This window comes from Narcine bancroftii, chromosome 5, assembly GCF_036971445.1.
Source record: "Narcine bancroftii isolate sNarBan1 chromosome 5, sNarBan1.hap1, whole genome shotgun sequence".
Classification (NCBI taxonomy): domain Eukaryota; kingdom Metazoa; phylum Chordata; class Chondrichthyes; order Torpediniformes; family Narcinidae; genus Narcine; species Narcine bancroftii.
The window spans coordinates 27,183,011-27,202,099 of record NC_091473.1 but is presented as its reverse complement, the minus strand read 5'-3'; the positions used below and the strand labels follow the sequence as shown (position 1 = coordinate 27,202,099).

The following is a 19,089-nucleotide window of genomic DNA, read 5'->3' as shown; positions in this document are numbered from 1 at the left end:
CTCTTTCTGAACCAGATAGTGCGAAGTCTTGTGGAACCTATACCTCTTTGGAGTTGGATCAGGTTGCTGCTGCTCGGAGGGCAACAGAGTTGATGTTTTCCCAAGGCAACCATAGGAGGAGGGGAGAAGAGAGACTGCTAGACCAGTAAGTATTTAAATTATTGATTTAGCTTCGCGGGCCTAGTTGGATCGGGCTGCTGCTGCTCGGAGGGCAACAGAGTCAGTGTTTCCCAAGGCGACCATTGGAGGAGGGGTGAGGAGAGACTTCTAGAGCAGTAAGTAAATTGTCTGAGGGCCAATAAAATAAAAGGTGTGAAAGGTGAAGGAGCGGCCAGTGAGGAGCCTCTCTGCACCTGAGTGGGGCAGTGAAGGAGTGGAGACTTGAGACTTTGGCTCAAGAGACTTAGGCACAGAGAGGCTGAGGCACAGGTAAAGGGGTAAGTCTCTTTTTTTTCTTTTTTAATTTAACTCAATCGTAGCCAGTCATTTTAGACATGGCAGGTGAGCTCAGTCCCATGCCATGCTCCTCTTGTTCTATGTGGGAACTTAGGGTGACTAACAGTGTCCCTGGGAACTACGTGTGCAGAAAGTGTGTTCAGCTGCAGCTCCTGACTGACCGCATGACGGCACTGGAGCTGCGCATGGACTCGTTCTGCACCTTTAGCGAGTTGGTCACACCACAGCTTCATAGAGTTGAAGGAGATAGGGACTGGGTGACCAAAGGTAAGAGTAAGAACAGGAAGGTAGTGCAGGAGTCTCCTGTGGTCATCTCCCTAAAAAACAGATATTCCGCTTTGGATGTTGTTGGGGGAGATGGCCCATCAGGAGAAGGCAGCAGTAGCCAGGGTCAGGACACTGTGAGTGGCTCTGCTGTGCAAGAGGGCCAAAAAAAGAGTGAAAGGACAATAGTCATAGGGATTCAATAGTAAGGGGAATAGACAGGAGCTTCTGTGGCAGTAAATGGGACTCCCGGTTGGCGTGTTGCTTCCCGGGTGCAAGGGTCAGGGATATTACGGAGCGGCTGCAGGGCATTCTGGATGGGGAAGGTGAACAGCCAACTGTCGTGGTCCATGTTGGTACCAACATAGGAAAAAAGTGAGATGAGGTCCTACAAGCAAAATTCAGGGAGCTTGTAAGGAAGTTAAGGAGTAGGACCTCTAGGGAAATAATCTTTGGATTATTGCCAGTGCCACGAGCTCGTCAGAGTAGGAATTGCGGGATAGATAGAATCAATATGTGGCTTGAACAGTGGTGTAGGAGGGAAGGGTTCAGATTCTTGGGACATTGGAATCGGTTCTGGGGCAGATGGGATCAGTTCAAACAGGATGGTCTCCATCTGGGCAGGGCCGGGATCAATGCCCTCGGGAGAGTGTTTGGTAGTGCTGTTGGGGAAGGTTTAAACTAATGTGGCAGGGGGATGGGATCAGGAGTAGAGAGACGGAGGGGTTTAGCATGAGGGAAGTCAAAGATAGGAGGGTGAAAAGCAAAAGAGGCAGGCAGGTAACTTCAGGGCAAAAATGTAAAAGGGCCACTTTACAGCATAATGGTGATAGAGTTAAGGCTCTGGTAAAAACACGCTTGAAGGCCTTGTGTCTTAATGCAAGGAGTATTTGTAATAAGGTGGATGATTTGAATGTATAGATAGCTGTAAATGACTATGATATAGTTGGGATCACAGAGACATGGCTTCAAGGGGACCAAGGCTGGGAGCTTCACATTCATGGATTTTCAATATTCAGGAGGGACAAACAGAAAGAAAAAGGAGGTGGGGTAGCATTGTTGGTTAGAGAGGAGTTAAATGCAATAGAAAGGAAGGCTGTTAGCTTGAATAATGTGGAATCAATGTGGGTAGAGCTGCAAAATGCAAGGGGGCAGAAGACGTTAGTGGGAGTTGAATATAGACCACCTAACAGTCGTAGAGAGGTTGGGGATAGCATTAAACAGGAAATTGGAAATGCGTGCAACAAAGGCAAGGCAGTTATAATGGGTGACTTTAATCTCCATATAGACTGGACGAATCAAATTGGTAAGGGTACTGATGAGGATGATTTCTTAGAAGGTATACGGGATAATTTTTTAACCCAGTATGTTGAAGAACCAACGAGCGAACAGGCTAGACTAGGTTCTGAGTAATGAGGAAGGGTTAGTTAACAATCTTGTTGTGTGAAGCCCTTTGGGCAAGAGTGACCACAATATAGTGGAATTTTACATTAGGATGGAAAGTGACAGGATTAATTCTGTAACTCAGGTTCTGAACTTAAAGAAGGGTGACTTTGAGGGTATGAGACGCAAATTGATTAAGTTAGATTGGCAAATGTTACAAAGGATTAACTGTAGAAAGGCAATGGCAAGCATTTAAGGATCACCTGGATGAAATACAGCGTTTGTTCATCCCGGTTTGGAAAAAAAAAACTCAAGGAGGGTAGTACATCCTTGGATAACAAAGGAAATCAGGGAGAGTATCAAGTGTAAAGAGGAAGCATATAGACTAGCCAAGAAAGACAGAATACCAGAGGATTGGGAGAAATTCAGAGTTCTACAGAGGAAGACAAAGGGATTAATCAAGAAAGGCAAAAGAGATTATGAGAGAAAGTTGGCAGGGAACATAAAAAAATACTGCAAAAGTTTTTATAGATATGTAAAGAGAAAGAGACTAGTAAAGAAAAATGTGGGTCCCTTGCAGTCAGAAACAGGTGAATTGGTCATGGGGAACAAGGACATGGCAGACCAATTAAATAACTACTTTAGTTCGGTCTTCACTAGAGAAAACATGAATAATCTTCAGGAAATAATAGGGGACCATGGGGCTAATGTGACGGAAGGACTGGCGAAAATAAGTGTAAGTTATGAGGTTGTGTTGGATAAATTGAAGGGATTAAAGGCAGACAAGTCCCCAGGGCCAGATGGTCAGCATCACAGAGTGCTAAAGGAAGTACCCCATGAAATTGTGGATGCATTGTTGATAATTTTTCAAAATTCTTTAGATTCTGGAGTAGTTCCTGAGGACTGGAGGGTGGCTAATGTAACTCCACTTTTTAATATGGGAGGGAGAGAGAAATCAGAGAATTATAGACCGGTTGGCTTGACATCGGTAGTGGGGAAAATGTTAGAGTCAGTTATTAAAGATGTAATTGTGGCACATCTGGAAAGTCGTGAATTCATTGGTCAGAGCCAGTATGGTTTTATGAAGGGAAAATCGTGTCTGACTAATCTTATTGAATTTTTTGAGGATGTAACTAGTAGAGTGGATAGGGGAGAACCAGTGGATGTGGTTTACCTGGATTTTCAGAAGGCTTTTAATAAGGTCCCACACAGGAGATTACTATACAAACTTAAGGCACACGGTATAGGGGATATGGTATTGAGGTGGATAGAGAATTGGTTGACAGATAGGAAGCAAAGAGTAGGAACAAACGGGTACTTTTCAGAATGGCAGTCAGTTACTAGTGGGGTACCACAAGGATCAGTGCTGGGACCCCAGTTATTTACGATATATATTAATGATTTAGATGAGGAAATAGAAAACAGCATGTCCAAGTTTGCAGACGACACAAAGCTGGGTGGGATTGTAGGCTGTGTAGAGGCTGTTAAGAGTGTGCAGGGTGACTTGGACAGATTGGATGAGTGGGCAAATGCATGGCAGATGCCATATAATGTGGATAAGTGTGTGGTTATCTACTTTGGAGGAAAGAATGGGAGGGCTGAGTACTATCTTAATGATATCCAATTAGGAAAAGGGGAGATGCAAAGAGACCTGGGTGTTGCTGTGCATCAGTCATTAAAAGTGGGCAGGCAGGTGCAGCAAGCAGTAAAAAAGGCGAATGGTATATTGGCGTTCATATCAAGAGGATTCAAGTTCAGGAGCAGAGAGGTATTGATGGAGTTGTATAGGGCCTTGGTAAGACCTCACCTGGAGTATTGTGTTCAGTTTTGGTCTCTTTATCTGAGGAAGGACATTATTGCCGTGGAGAGAGTGCAGAAAAGGTTTACCCGAATGATACCAGGAATGACAGGACTTGCATATGAAGAAAGGATAGAACGACTGGGTTTGTACTCGCTGGAGTTTAGACGATTAAGAGGAGATTTAATAGAAATGCTCAAAATTCTTAAGGGATTTGACAGGCTAGATGCAGGAAGATTGTTCCCAATGTTGAGCAAGTCTAGAACCAGGGCTCACAGTTTAAGGAAAAAGGGGAAGTCCTTTAGGACTGAGATGAGGAAGAATTTTTTCGCTCAGTGGGTGGTGAATTTATGGAATTCTCTGCTACAGGAAGTGATTGAGGGTGGTTCTATAGCTATATTTAAGAGAGAGTTAGATTTAGTACTTGTGACTAGAAGGATCAGGGGATATGGAGAGAGAGCTGGAACAGGGTACTGAGTGGATGATCAGCCATGATCAAAATGAATGGCGGTGTAGGCTGGAAGTGCCAAATGGCCTACTCCTACACCTATTTTCTATGATTCTATGTTTCCTGATGGCAGTAGCAAAAACAGCATGTGCAGGGTGGTGTGGATCCTTGATGATTGCTGCTGCCCTCTGATGGCAGTGTTCCCTGTAGATTTTCCTGATAGTTGGGAAGAGTTTGTCTGTGATGTCCTGGGCTGTGTCCACTACCTTTTGGAGGACTTGACACTCAGGGATATTCGCATGCAGCCCGTCAGTACACTTTCTACCAAACATCTGTCAAAATTAGCCAGGGTTTCTGGTGTCATGCGAAACCTCCATAAACTCATTAGGAAGTTAAGGTGCTCATGTACTTTCTTCACAATGCCATTAGTCCAGGAAAGATCCTCCAAGATAGTGACTCCCAAGAACTTATGTGCTCACCCTCTCCAACTCTGATCCTCTAATGATCACTGGATCATATATCTCTGATTTTTCCCATTCTGAAGTCAAGAATCAGCTCCTTGGCTTTGGTGACATTGAGTGCAAGGTTGTTGTTGGTGCACCATTCAGCCAAGTTTTCAGTCTTCCTCCTGTGTGCTGACTCACCCCTTCCTTTACACAATCCACAACTGTGGAATTGTCGGCAAATTTGTAGATGGCGTTATTGTTGCACTGTGCCACATTTTCTAAGGTGTAAAATGAGTAGACCAGGGGCAAAGGACACAGCCCTGCAGTGCTCCGGTACTGATGGATATTGTGCAGGAGATATTCTTACCAATCCTCAGTTATTGTAGTCTGGAAATGAGGAAATCCATGATCTAATTGCACAGTGATGTGTTGAGTCCCAGCTTTTGGAGTTTGCTAGGTTTTGAGGGGTTGATGGTGTTAAATGTTGAACTGTAGTTGATAAAGAGCATCCTGATGTATGCAACCTTGCTGTCCAGGTATTCCAGGACTTTATGTAGAGCCAGTGAGATAGCATCCATCTTAGATATGTTGCTACTATTGGCAAACTGGAACATATCCATGTGGCCACTCAGATAGGAGATGATACGCTTCAACACCAGCCTTTCAAAACAGTTAATCACAGTTGATATAAGTGCTACTGGTTGATAGTTGTTAAGGCAGGTTGCTATGTTATCTTTGGGCACCAGTATGATTGGTGCCTGTTTGAGACAGGTGGGTACCATGCCCTGCCAGAGTGAGATGTTAAAGATATCCATGAATACCTTGTTAAGTTTGTCAGCAAATATTTTTAATACTATACTCAGCCAGGTACTCCATCAGATGTCAGAAAGTTGGATAATACCTCATAACACAGATATGCCAATTTTACTAGCTGCACTGCCAGCAGTTTCTTACCCAGCTCCATCAAGGAATAAAATGAGAATTGTTGTGCTGCATGGGTAGAGGGTCAGAAGAACATAGATTACACTTTGTGAAATGCCTCATTTTCTTAATGACTTGAATGTGCTTCAAGTGTTGTTAGTTGATTTTGTTTCAATATTTTAATTCTTGTGATATTGTACAAGTTTATTTCTTTCAATCTTTTGTCAATGCTTGACAAGCATTGGCTTAGTTTGTTCTGTTTTACTGTGATAGCTGGTTTGCATTATTGGAGGCCCCTCTGCTGCTCAGGAACTTATCAGTCAGGACCAGTGAGATCAGTCTTCTGGATATAAACAAAAAATATCCTTAGGATAATGTATGTTGCAAGACCATAAAGGGAAAATCTGAGCTTCAAACATTTGTTTGATTTTAAATGCAAAAAACTCAAAGTTAAATGAGGGTTCTTCTATGACCTCCAAGAATGCATTCTATTCCATTGAGATAATTTAATGATGAACTCTTGAGCTTCATTAACCCAATGGGATTGATGGTGGGATTGCCTCAATTGATCTTTTGGGTAGAACCTGAACATGGACGACCTGTGTTTCTCAGTCATATTCTATTGCTCTTTTTTGATGCCCTCTTCAGGTATTTATGGGCAAAAACACTTTTTGGCTTGGTTCTTATGACACGAAGAAATAGAAATTACAAAAGTATCATCCAGGATTATACAGAATGAGCTGTTTAGTTTATACAAATGGACATATTCTGATTAATAAGGAAGTTGAATTTTGTGCATCCTCCTTCCACATTATCCCATTATCAAAAATGCAACCCTGGCTTCATGCCTGAATCTGCACGAGCAGTCTTTAAAATTTATCATGCCTGAACTGGAAGATACAATACCCAATGCACAGAATGTTGTAAACCAAAGTGTTTTAAATTTATTAACTCAAACGATAAAAATACTGGAAATATGATACTCAACTTGTCAACTTAGCTTAATTATTATGATACACAAAATGACAGGTAATCAAGTTAATGCCTGAATGGAGGACCATATATTACATTCATGAATACAGGAGATAATACACCAGAAGCAATTATGAATTCAATGGCAATGAATCTATTTAAATTAGAAAAAAAAGCCAAATGTACTTCATGCCCGATTATACAACATTGCAATTTTCTTCTAACTCTCTGCGTAATCCAAAACGGCAGTTCAAACAAATGATTCGATAAAAAATGTTGTTGATCACCGTTATAGGACTAGATTTTAAGAAAGTGGAAAGGTATGATATTAATAATCAGCAAATGCTTGTGAGAGATAATAGATTTTAGGAAATAAAGTTAGCATGAATAACATAAAGAATAATAGACTAGACTAGAGGAAGTTAAGTAAGTGCTGAATAGGGATGAATTCCAATAAGAGTGTGAGGAAGGGTTATGCAAGTACAATAGAAGAAAGGTCTTATAGTGATAGAAAGAATTAGCAGGTTCTGCATATAGAATTAGTAAGTCCTGGGGGTTGAGAAGTGTGAATAAGGACAAAGGCAGATTCATGAATAATGGACAATGACATGATGGGACCCAGACAAGATACCCCATGGTCTTTCAGGTTTACAGAAACTGCACGTAGGCAGACAGAATTACCAAATGCCAAACCAATCCAGGAGGCAGAAGAATGTTAAGGGGCCGGGGGGTATCTCTACACTGAAATGAACTGTATAAAAGTTGGGTGAGCCCCAGTATGTGTGTGTATTCCCAGGGTAAGGGGAAGCACCCAACTTTGCACTGTTGTACAATAAATGTTCTTTGTTCTCAATTTTTGCCTCGAGCGAAATCTGTGAAGGTACTTCTGTTTCTCACAAATGGGGGTTCGACCGGGATCCCACTCCCTCCACTGACAGAGGGCCCGACGACGGGGGTAGGTGCACCCCGGCTGATTCAGCTGGACTCCCGGACGAAGGGTGACTGGTCAGTGGACGAAGCGAGTGATATCCGAGAGGAGGCATTGAGAACAAAAGACAGGAGGACATTAAGGAAGCGCGCTAGGAATAGCTACTGGATCCCAGTAAGAGGAATTTATTTACCTGCTAGTATGGGAGGAGTAAGTAGCAAAGGAAACAGTCCTGGAGAAGGACGGGAAGATCAGATACCTAAACATAGTCCGTTAGGATTAATGTTATCTGATTGGGGTGCGGAGAGAACCCGTGGGAAAGATAAACAGACCATGGTCAGGTATTGCTATCAGGAATGGGTGAAGAATCCGATAAGAGGGAGTTCGGTATATTGGCTAAAGTTCGGATCTGATGAGGACTGGATGTGTCAGGCATTGAACATCTGGCTCTACCAAAATCAAGGAGGTAATACCGAGAGCAGAGAATATGCAGCCTGTTGGCACAGTGGATTGTTTGATCAAATAATTTTGAGTGAAAAGGATTGTAAGAACAAGAAGGATGAGGAACTTTCTGCTCCTGAAATACAAGGATGGGATGTGTTACATTCCCTTCCTCCACCTTATGCTTCCCCTGTGCCGGCTCCAATATACCTCCCCATTTCACCTACACTTTACCCTTTTTCACCTTCCCCTCTTCCTCCACAGTTAAAGTAAGAAAAAGAAAGTAGAGGTGGTATGATGACCCGCTCACAGAGTACAAGATTACCACCTCAATTGACACGAGAGGGAGGAGACTTTGATTATGTGGGTCATTCAGAGCATCATAGAGGAGGGGATAAGCCAGAAATTAACTGGATGAGACCTTTATGAGAGGTTCCCTTGGGAGGGGATGTGGGGGGGTCTCAGGTTCGTAAATGTGTCTCTGATCAGTACGGAGGTGCGCAATTTTAAGAAGGAAATGACCTCTCTGATTAAAGACCCTCAGGAATGTGCAGAACAATTAGATCAATTTTTGGGACCTAATATATATACCTGGGATGAATTAATGTCTATTTTTAAGACTCTGTTTACTTTGGATGAGCGTGGAATGATTCGCCAGGCAGGCATTAGAGTCTGGGATAGGGAACACCAAGGGGGACCAGAGGCGATACCTGGAGAAGCTAAATTTCCCCTGGCGAACCCAAATTGGGATAAGTCTACTAATGATGGTTGCACGCGAATGGATGAGTACAGGGTTAATCTAATAAAAGGAATGAAGGAGTCTGTTCCAAAAGGACAGAACTTTAAGAAGGCATTTGAGGTTCCCCAAGGTCCCGAGGAGACACCACCGCATTTCTGAATAGATTGCGTGTGGCCATACAGCAATATGGGGGGTTGCATATAGGATCCCCAGCAGGTGAACAGTTGGTATTGACGGGCTTTGTTACTAATTCAGCCCCAGATATCAGGAAGAAATTACATAGACAGAGAATTGGTATGAACAGGGAATAACACAGCTTTTACAGATCGCACAAAGGGCACGGTTCCTATACTAAAGAATGTAAGGATACAAATGGGAGAAAAGATAATAACAGAGGATATTTTACTAGTTCCCCAGGCTGGAGTTTGCCTGTTGGGACGAGATTTTCAAGACCAATTGGCTATCGTTACCAGACCACAGGGATCAGGTATTGGAGGATCGGTAACTAAAAAATTCCAGAGTATGGGCAAAAAGAGGCAATAGAGGAGGGTTAGATGTTCCTCCCCTGCAAGTTACTTTAAAAGACCCTGACCAAGTAATTAGACGAAAACAGTACCCAATTCCTATGGCTGGATGAAAGGGGCTGCAGCCAGTAATTGACCAGTTGGTGAAAGATGGTATACTCGAACCTTGTATGTTACCTTTTAATACTCCAATTTTACCTGTCCAAAAACCATATGGTACCTATCGATTAGTGCAGGATTTAAGGGAGTTAAACAAAATCATTCTCACTCATTATCCGGTCGTACCTAACCCCTATATGATAATGGGTAAAATTGATCCCCATAGTAAGTAGTTTAGTGTAATTGACCTCAAAGATGCCTTCTGGACCTGTCCGTTGGCAATAGACAGTAGGGACATGTTTGTATTTGAGTGGGAGAATCCTTTTACAGGACGGAAAAATCAATACCGGTGGATGGTCCTGTCACATTTGTGGCCCGAAATGTGAAGTTAATGAAACATTAAACACAAGTTTTATCAGGTAAACTTCTCAGTGTCTTTTTATTTTCCCGTTTCCTTTGTTCTCTTGCTTGTGTTCTTAACTCTCTCTCATACCACGTGACTTCCGGTACATCTCATACATATTCATTATCATGACAGGTCCTTCCCCAGGGTTTTACAGAATCCCCAAATTTGTTTGGCCAAGTTTTAGAACAGGTACTAGATGGGGCCCCTCGGAGAGAGAATTGTCAATTAATATAATATGTTGATGATTTATTAATCACGGGAAAAGCGTATGATGTGGTTAAACAATACACTGTTGAATTTCTGAATTTCCTAGGGAATAAGGGTCTTAGAGTGAGCGAATCAAAGTTCCAATTTGTTCAATCTGAAGTTAAATACTTAGGTCATCTGGTTAGTCAAGGGATTAGGAAGATAAATCCAGAGAGAACACGCGGTATTCTGCAGATCCCGCCTCCAAAGAGTGCTTGAGAACTTAGAAAATTCCTTGGTTTAGTAGGATTCTGTAGAATTTGGTTGAGAACTATTCTAGCCTGGTCAAATTTCTTTATGATAAACTTGTGACTCTAGGGCAGGGGTGTCAAACTCAAATTCACGGAGGGCCAAAATTAAAAACTTGGACTAAGTCGAGGGCTGAACTAAATATTTATTGAAAATTTTCAACAACATCTGCATGTTTTCTCTTCTTTCAACATATGTAATGTTAAACTTTAGGATATAACTTTAGGAGGATAATGTTACAGGTCAGGAGTAGGTAGCTCAAGTTCACCCTTTGCTTGACCTGAGGGAAACATATTTGGTCCCTGTGGAGATGTAGTCAGCATTCACAGGCTGTGTCCATTTTGGCCTGCATCAGGACTCAGCATTTCCTGCTCACTCCTCAGGCTCTAGGACTCTATTCACCCTCGACCCACCATCCCTCTAGCTGACCAGTCCTTTACCCAACCTCTACTCACCCCTCACTCCACTCGCTCTGCCTCTACCCACCCCATCCTATACACGCCCCTCAACTGCCTCTCCCCTCAACCTGTTCCTCCCTCTACCCATCTCTCACCCTCTAATCACCCCTCCCCTACTCGCACTGCCCCTCCCCTTTTACCTCTTCCCTATCCACCCCTCCTTCTACTCATCCCTCCCTCTAACTGCCCCTTGCATCACCATAACTTCCCCTGCCCATTACTCCTCACCTACACCCTCTGCCCACCCCTGCTTACCCACCCACTCAGGCCCAGCGCGCTGCCGATCAGCCTTTGCGGACAGCCACCATCTCTCTCTTCACGTGCAGGGCCGAACCAGCCATCCCTGGGGTCCGCGCGGGTGCAAGCGCTGAAGGCCGTGGCGACCGGGAGAAGTGCACTTGCATTGTGGAAGGGCCGTCCGGTGCCAGTCGCGCAGGGCTCGCGCTGCCCGGGGGCCGTGCTCAGCCTGCCATGCCCGTCACGCCGACAGGAAATCACAGGTGCTCGCCCATCCGCCGCACCGCTCGACAGGTGGGAGAAGAGGCTGGTTGTGCGGGGAGCCTTCCAACCAGCTTGCCGGCTGATGACATCGACAGACTTCGCGTGTTACAATTTCTCGTGTTACAATGGGGAAGGATGTGCAATGAAGGGGGAGGATGGTGGGGGTGACATTATCAAAAAACAGCATCGGCTCTCGCTGCAGGGCGGACCACCTCTAATACATTTTTGAAATGATCTTGCGGGCCAGAGTTTGACATGTGTGCTCTAGGGGGTGAAACTGTTCTCTGGACGGAGGAGGAGATTAAAGATTTTACCTTGGTGAAACAGCATCCTATTAGTGCCCCAATTTTGGCTTTACCCGACCTAAATAAGCCATTTGATCTATATACCAATGCGAAAGACGGTGTGGCCATGGGAGTATTAACACAAGAGAGGGCAGGCTTTAGACAACCTGTTGCCTTTCTGTCAAAAATTTTAGATCCTGTTTGTCGTAGTTGGCCAGAATGTGTGCAAGCAATTGCAGCCACTGCTATTTTAGTCGAAGAAGGACGAAAGAGTACGTTTGGTGCCCGATGTTAGTTCATACCCCTCAAACAGTCCGCACCATTCTCTTATAACGTGCCGGAAGGTGGCTTACTGATTTAGAATTTTAAAGTATGAAGCGATTCTCATGGATAGGGATGATTTGACACTGATTGTGAACAAAGAACTGAATCCAGCTGCCTTCTTGGTTTCTCCAGATTCTGATACTGTCCCCAATGATTTAGAGCATGTGTGTTTAGAAGTGATAGATTTGCAGACAAATATTAGAGATGATTTAAGTGATGAACCTTTACGGGAGGGTGAAAGATGGTTTATTGTTGGATCTTCCCGCTGCATTGATGGCATTCGTTATAGCGGGTATAGTATAGTGGATGGGAATGAAGGAGTTGTGATTGAAGTCAGTCGTCTTCCCGGTCATTGGTCGGCACAATCCTGTGAATTATATGCCCTCTGCAGAGCTCTCGAGGGTTTAGAGGGAAAGGTGGGCGCAATCTATACCGACTCAAAGTATGCTTTTGGTGTAGTGCACACCTTTGGAAAGATTTGTAAAGAGCAAGGCTTTACAGAATTATTGGAAGGAAATTTTTTCCATTATATCTACCGTTTTGAATATTGATTTACAACCACATCCCATTACTGCAATTTTTGGATTACCTATGATAGATTTGACTTATTTATCTCTTCCTGCGGATCGTATGATTGCTTTTCTTATACTAATGGCTAGAAGATCTATACTATTGAATTGGAAAGAGGTTAATCCTCCCACTGTTTTCCAATGGTTTACCCAAACTATACTATGTTTAAATTTAGAGAAAATTAGAAACTCTGTCTATGAATCCCCTTCTAAGTTTGAGTTAACCTGGCGACCATTTATTCAATATTTTCATTTGTGGTGAGTTGATCTGGCTCTGTTTTCTTTTTATGATTATGTATGATAATTGGGCTGTTAGATGAGATCAGAGTGATCGACGTGGTTTAGCTATATCGATAGGTATTTTTTTTTTAAAGTTTTTAATTCAGATTTGTTTTTTCTTCCTTTTTGGGGTTTTTTCTTTTTCTCTCTTTTTTTTATATATTTTTATTAATTATATCATTTTTTTTAGAGATAGTTCATACTCTAAACTGATCTAAAATTTTTTAATGATATATTTTTATTCTGCAATATTATTGTTTAATATCTCTGTATTAATTCGTTATTTACTATGTATTTTTCATATATCTTTGAACTGTATGTGTTTATAAATTATAATAATAATAAAAAGATTGGGAAAAAAATAAAGAGCAGGGAATGATAACTGGGAAAGGACAAAAGTTGATCCATGAAAACTTAATTGTTCAATCCTTAGATGCTCTTATGTTACCTGAGGAGATAGCTGTAGTTCATGTACGGGGCCATCAACGTATTGACAGTCCTGAAGCACAGGGGAACAGACGGGCAGATGAAGCTGCCAAACAGGCTGCACTCACAGAAAAAATAGACATGCAGCTGTTACTCCCCACCCCACATGAGGTTCAAAAGACTCCCATCTTTTCACGGGAAGAGAAGGTTTATATGAAAGACCAGGGAATGCGTGAAACTGCTGATGGGTTGTGGTGGACGGCAGAGGGACGCCAAGTACTGAACAAAGCCTTGGCTCGTCAGATTATTGATCAGCTCCACCAGCAGACACATTGGGGAACACAGGCACTTGTTGATGCTTTTGTACGGTCCTTTAATTGCTCGGGAATATACACCATAGCCAAGCAAAGTACTCGGGGGTGCCCAATCTGTCAGCGAGTGAATAAGAAAGTCTTGCGCCAGGTAATGCCTGGCGGTCGCGATATAGCCATACGCCCGTTTCAACGACTACAGATTGACTTCACGGAATTACCTAAGATAGGGGTTTATAAATACCTCCTGGTAATGGTGGATCATTTTACTCGATGGGTTGAGGCTTTCCCGACCCCTAATGATCATGCTAGCACCAGATATTACTAGAGTCTGTTATTCTGCGTTATGGCATTATTCAAACCATTGACTCAGATCGAGGTACACATTTTACCTCTCAGATACTCCAGGGGGTGTGTAAAATTCTGGGAATAGATTGGCAGTTACCCAGAGTTCAGGCCGTGTTGAACGGATGAATCAGACCCTGAAAGATCAACTTACTTGACTTCATGAGGAAACTGGCCTCTCCTGGATTAAATGCTTACCTTTAGCTTTAATTAGGACTCGCACAGCTCCTCGTAAGGACCTTGCTGTCTCACCATATGAAATGATGTTTGGTCTTCCTTACATGGGATTCCACACTGATACCCCTATCCCTGAGGCTAATGACCAGTACATATCTAAATATTTACAGGGACTTTCTACTTCTCTGTATGACTTACGACAGAAGGGTTTATTAGCTCAAAACCCACCCCTGGACTATCCTATTCATTCTGTTAAACCTGGTGATTGGGTATATGTAAAAGCGTGGCAAGACCATAAACTAAAACCGATATGGGATGGCCCTTATTGTGTACTTCTGATTACAGACACTGCAGTGCAAACAAAAGAGGAGGGATGGACACACATACAACACATTAAACAAGCTAAACCGCAAACTAAAGATGTTGGTGGAGCGCCCTCCACCTGGCGTGCAGTCTCGCATCCTTCTGGTCTGAGAGTTATGCTATGCCGGGAAAAAGTGCTGTAATGTTATTTTTATTATTTGCTGTATTGTTTTTCTGCTGGTTCCCAATTTTTGGGAAACCACCCAATTGTACACAATGTATTAAGTCCTCCTGGAATAGGGGCAGCAGAAGTGATAATTACTTTGAAGAATGGACAAGTTTACCTTTAGAATGCAGACAGGGCACAGGTATAGAGTCTATTCATAGCGGGGTACCTTATTTAGTATGGTTTAGTTTAGGATCCCAGCATGGACTAGGGAAACAGACCTGCCCTAGGGGAGTGGATTGGGTTGGCGTCCTGGCCTCTACAGATATTAAAGAGATGAGTGCTCTGGGCTATACCTGGAGTAGGGATGAAGGGGATATATATGCTAATACTTGCAGACAAGCTGCTACTCACAGGTTAGGTAACAATAAATGCTCCCCCCAACTTGGCATCTTGTAAATCATCCTTTGGGTCACGAATGCATTCAGAAGGCTAAAGGGAAGGCTAAAGGCAAGGCTAAAGGCAATCACTACAAGGGCGATTCGAGTTGTAAATGGCTCAGGCTGCTCCAGAATACCACAGCTGTTTGGCATTTAAACCGTTTAACCAAACTCCAGGTAGTTTTGAAGATTCTCACCAAACAGACAGCGATGGCCTTGGATTTATTGGCTGAAGAACAACGACAGATACGAGCTATAGCTTATCAAAACCGCCTGGCTCTCGATTACTTGTTAGCTGCTGAGGGCAGCATTTGTGGAAGATCGATTGATGACAATGGTCACAATGGTCAGGCGGTTGAACTTTTTACTGGTGACTGGAGGTAGATACTCACAGCCCTTATAGCAGTTGGACTCATTACTTTAGCCATCATGAAACTTCCCTGCCTAATGACTTGTGTGCAGTGTTTAATTCAACGGACCTTTCGTCAGATCCCTACAACCCAAAGGATGTATGTTTCCCATACTCCATCTGATGATGCTGAGGTTACAGTTCGTTTACTGACTCGCTGGGAAAAAGACCAAGTTTCCAGTTGAGAATTTACTAAATGTAGCTAAAGAAAAAGTGGGGATTGTGAGAGATAATAGATTAGAAGTAAAGTTAGTATGAATAAAATAAAGAATAATAGACTAGACTAGAGGAAGTTAAGTAAGTGCTGAATACAGATGAATTCCGAGAGTGTGAGGAAGGGTTACGCAAGTACAATAGAAGAAAAGTCTTATAGTTAGCAGGTTCTGCATATAGAATTAGGAAGTCCTGGGGGTTGAGAGGTGTGAATAAGGACAAAGGCAGATACATGAATAAGGACAATGACATGATGGGACCCAAACAGGATACCCCATGGTCTTTCAGGTTTACAGAAACTGCATGTAGGCAGACAGAATTACCAAATGCCAAACCAATCCAGGAGGCAGAAGAATGTTAAGGGGGGGGGGGGGGTATCTCTACACTGAAATGAACTGTATAAAAGTTGGGTGAGCTCCGGTATGTGTGTATATTCCCATGGTAAGCACCCAACTTTGCACTGTTGTACAATAAATGTTCTTTGATCTCAATTTTTGTCTTGAGCGAAATCTGTGAAGGTACTTCTGTTTCTCACATGCTCTAGTTCAGACGATTATGCTGACCTAACTTTCTCTTTATTTCAGATTTTCCTTGATTCATCCTTCACTTTTCCTGCATTACCCCACTTGCAACTAAAAACTCACCATTTCTTTTGGCATTTGAGAAAGATTTTTTTTGGCTATGGCATGGAAAGTCCAAAGGGAACTGCCAGCAATTTGTTTGTCACCAGGAAACAGCTCACAGACTAACAGGAACTCACGTATGCTTCTCTGTTTCTATTCTAACCAGAAATAAAAAACAGAAAATTCTGAAAATAAGAAGTAAATCAGGCTGAGTTCCTGCTTCACAAGGACCTTGGTTTCTCTCACCTTTTGATTATTTGCAGCAGCTTCTATTTTTATTTCAGATTTTAATCTTCTGTAATTGTTTGTTTTACAACATTACCAAATCTGATTTGGGTGTAGTGACTCCATTGACTTGAATGGGGATTCCAAACCCTGCAAACTTTGAATTTCTTTTTTATTTCATTTAATATTTTGTTTTAGTTTATTCATGGTATTTTCTTGACTTTTGTTTTACTTTGGATAGTCTGAATCTTGTTTATGTTCTCTTGAGCATGAGAATTTTTTTAAAAACTGTGAAATAAGAACATCATCACATCTTTAATGGAAGGCACACTGCCTCCAACACCACCCAAAACAGCTTTGGGTTCATTTTAAACATTGTTCGGGCATTCTTGGTCTGGAGCCTCAAACACTGCCTGAGGCTTACTTGCAACTGAGGCATCATTCAGAGTTTTATAATCTGAAGGATAAGCTTTATTAGACTACTGCATCTGGCTCAGTTAAGTGTTGGTGGCTTGGAACTGCAACCTAAATCTAATTTTATTTTGCTCATTTATGCTTTTTACACTATCCTTTCATTCTGAGACATTTGCTCCTTTTTAATGGAATGCCAACAGTGTAAGGAAACCCAGTAAAATTCCCAGAATGCCGGTAGTGTAAAAGGCAAATCCAGCATTCCAGGACGAGTTTAGGTAAGGATGTGTATATGTACCACAAGCTTTTAAAAAATAATAATACAGCTGTCCCACTCTCTTTTGGCAGCTTGCTGTCCTGCTCTGTCCTGGCAACCCACTGGCTGCTCTTTCCCAGCGGCCCACAGTCCTGCTCCCTATTGCTGTTGGCCGCTCTTAAAGAAGGGTGAGTGCAATCAGGATCCAGCACCAACCCAGCATGGTATCATTCCCAGTTCATCACTGATGTGACACTAGGTCTGGAACACTACAGAAAGAGGATATGAATGGTCAGTTGCTGAATCTATTTAAGAAAGTCACTGACAGACCTTCAGATATTAAGGGAGAGGAGATTAGTGTTAGGGAGTGGCATTGTGATAAAAGACACACTGACCCCACCGCCCGCTCTCAGCTGAACCCAGGTGTCTCTAGCCACCTTGTGCTGTGAGCAAGCTGGTCTGTGGATTTGTCCTCAGTTTGAGAAGTATGAAGCCCACCACCCCACCCCGACATCCTGCCACCAGCCCCCAATGATAGATAGCAGTGATTAGTAAGGGATTACTTAAGGTGGTATGCGAGTAGAAAGAGAAAGTTTGAAATCCACTGCTATAGATCAATACTTCCAGTAGATTTTCTCACACTCCTTTATACATTTTGCACGAATGGCTTATTAAATTGTGCGTGACTTTTCCCACACTCTTTTAGACATTGTGCATGTTTATATTTTATTCCCATTATGATTTTCACATGCTCTTCTATTAACTGTTGTGTGTTAATAAAAGTAACGTTTCATTGCAGTCCCTTATGTCCAGAATTGTCTCTCACAAAATGGACACTTTCTCAACACAACAACAACCAGTGCGGGGAACGACAGCATTACGGTCGGTGTTCCTCACTATTATCACTCTAATTTCAACCTGCCATACAAGACCGGGGGAATACTTGTGAGCCACTTTTGGGGAAAAAAAGTGGCTGTAACATACCGTCAAATACAATATGTTTTACGTGACACTGAACACTGATGCTGTTGTGTTACACGTCCTGCCCCTTTGCTCGTGGAATGCTGGCTTGCTGTGCAAAAGAGACATCGCCTCGGAAAAATGGCGGCTTTGTTCATTTCACTGTAAATGACCAAAGCCGGCTTAATGGCAGGTCTTCCTTATGGAAATATCATGGAATTTCTGTGCATAAAAAATATAACTGACTCCAATGTGAAATTGGTCTTCCTTTCATAGCTCACTCTGGGTTAACTTAAGTAATCAAAATTCACCAAATTATGCCCCATTTCACACATGAGCCAATCATTCTTCTGTTATGTTATTGTTCATTTGCATTTTGTCCTCATCACCCTGCAGGTTCATTTCAAAAGTGTTAGCTGTTTAATACCTCATCATTAATTACCCTTTTTTTTAAAGATATACAGCACATTAACAAGCCTGTTCAGCCCATGAATCTGTGTCACCATAATTACACCCAATTAACCTACACCCCCAGTACGTTTTGAGTGATGGGAGGAAACCTGAGCCCCCAGGGAAAACCCACACAGACACAGGAAGAATGTACAAACTCCTTGCAGATAGCATGGGATTTAAAACCAGGTCCCGATTGCTGGTGCTATAAAGGCTTTGTGCTAACTGCTACACCAACCTTGCTGCCCCTATGCCAACTGTGGCTTCTGTTCTTATAAACCCATTCAGCCTTACAATTATCCACACACACCTCAAGAGCTCTGTTTCATGATCTCTTTCATTTCAACATTACTCCACTTCCAGTGACTAGCCATGTTTTCATGTTGGTCTCAGTAACTAGAATTCCCTTCTTCAAATAAATAACCATGTTAATAATGTCAAATAATGACTAAATAGATGAGAGCAATTATGTAATAAAATTTTAGTGGCAACATTTTGATCACTGCATTTGTGAAGAAAGCATTGGTCATCGGCAAATAATACTATATGAATATTAAACTGCAGTATAATGGCATATAAACATTTCATTATAATTCCAGAAAAATCCCTTAGTTAATGGATGGCATGGTTAGCAGACCA

At 42.4% G+C, this 19,089-nt stretch overlaps 1 protein-coding gene across 35 annotated transcripts in view; it reads right to left on the bottom strand.

Moving 5' to 3' along the window:
- The window catches only part of LOC138763207 (contactin-4-like), a 2,221,540-nt gene that overhangs the window by 640,693 nt on the left and 1,561,758 nt on the right, over positions 1–19,089 (bottom strand). The window lies entirely within an intron of this gene.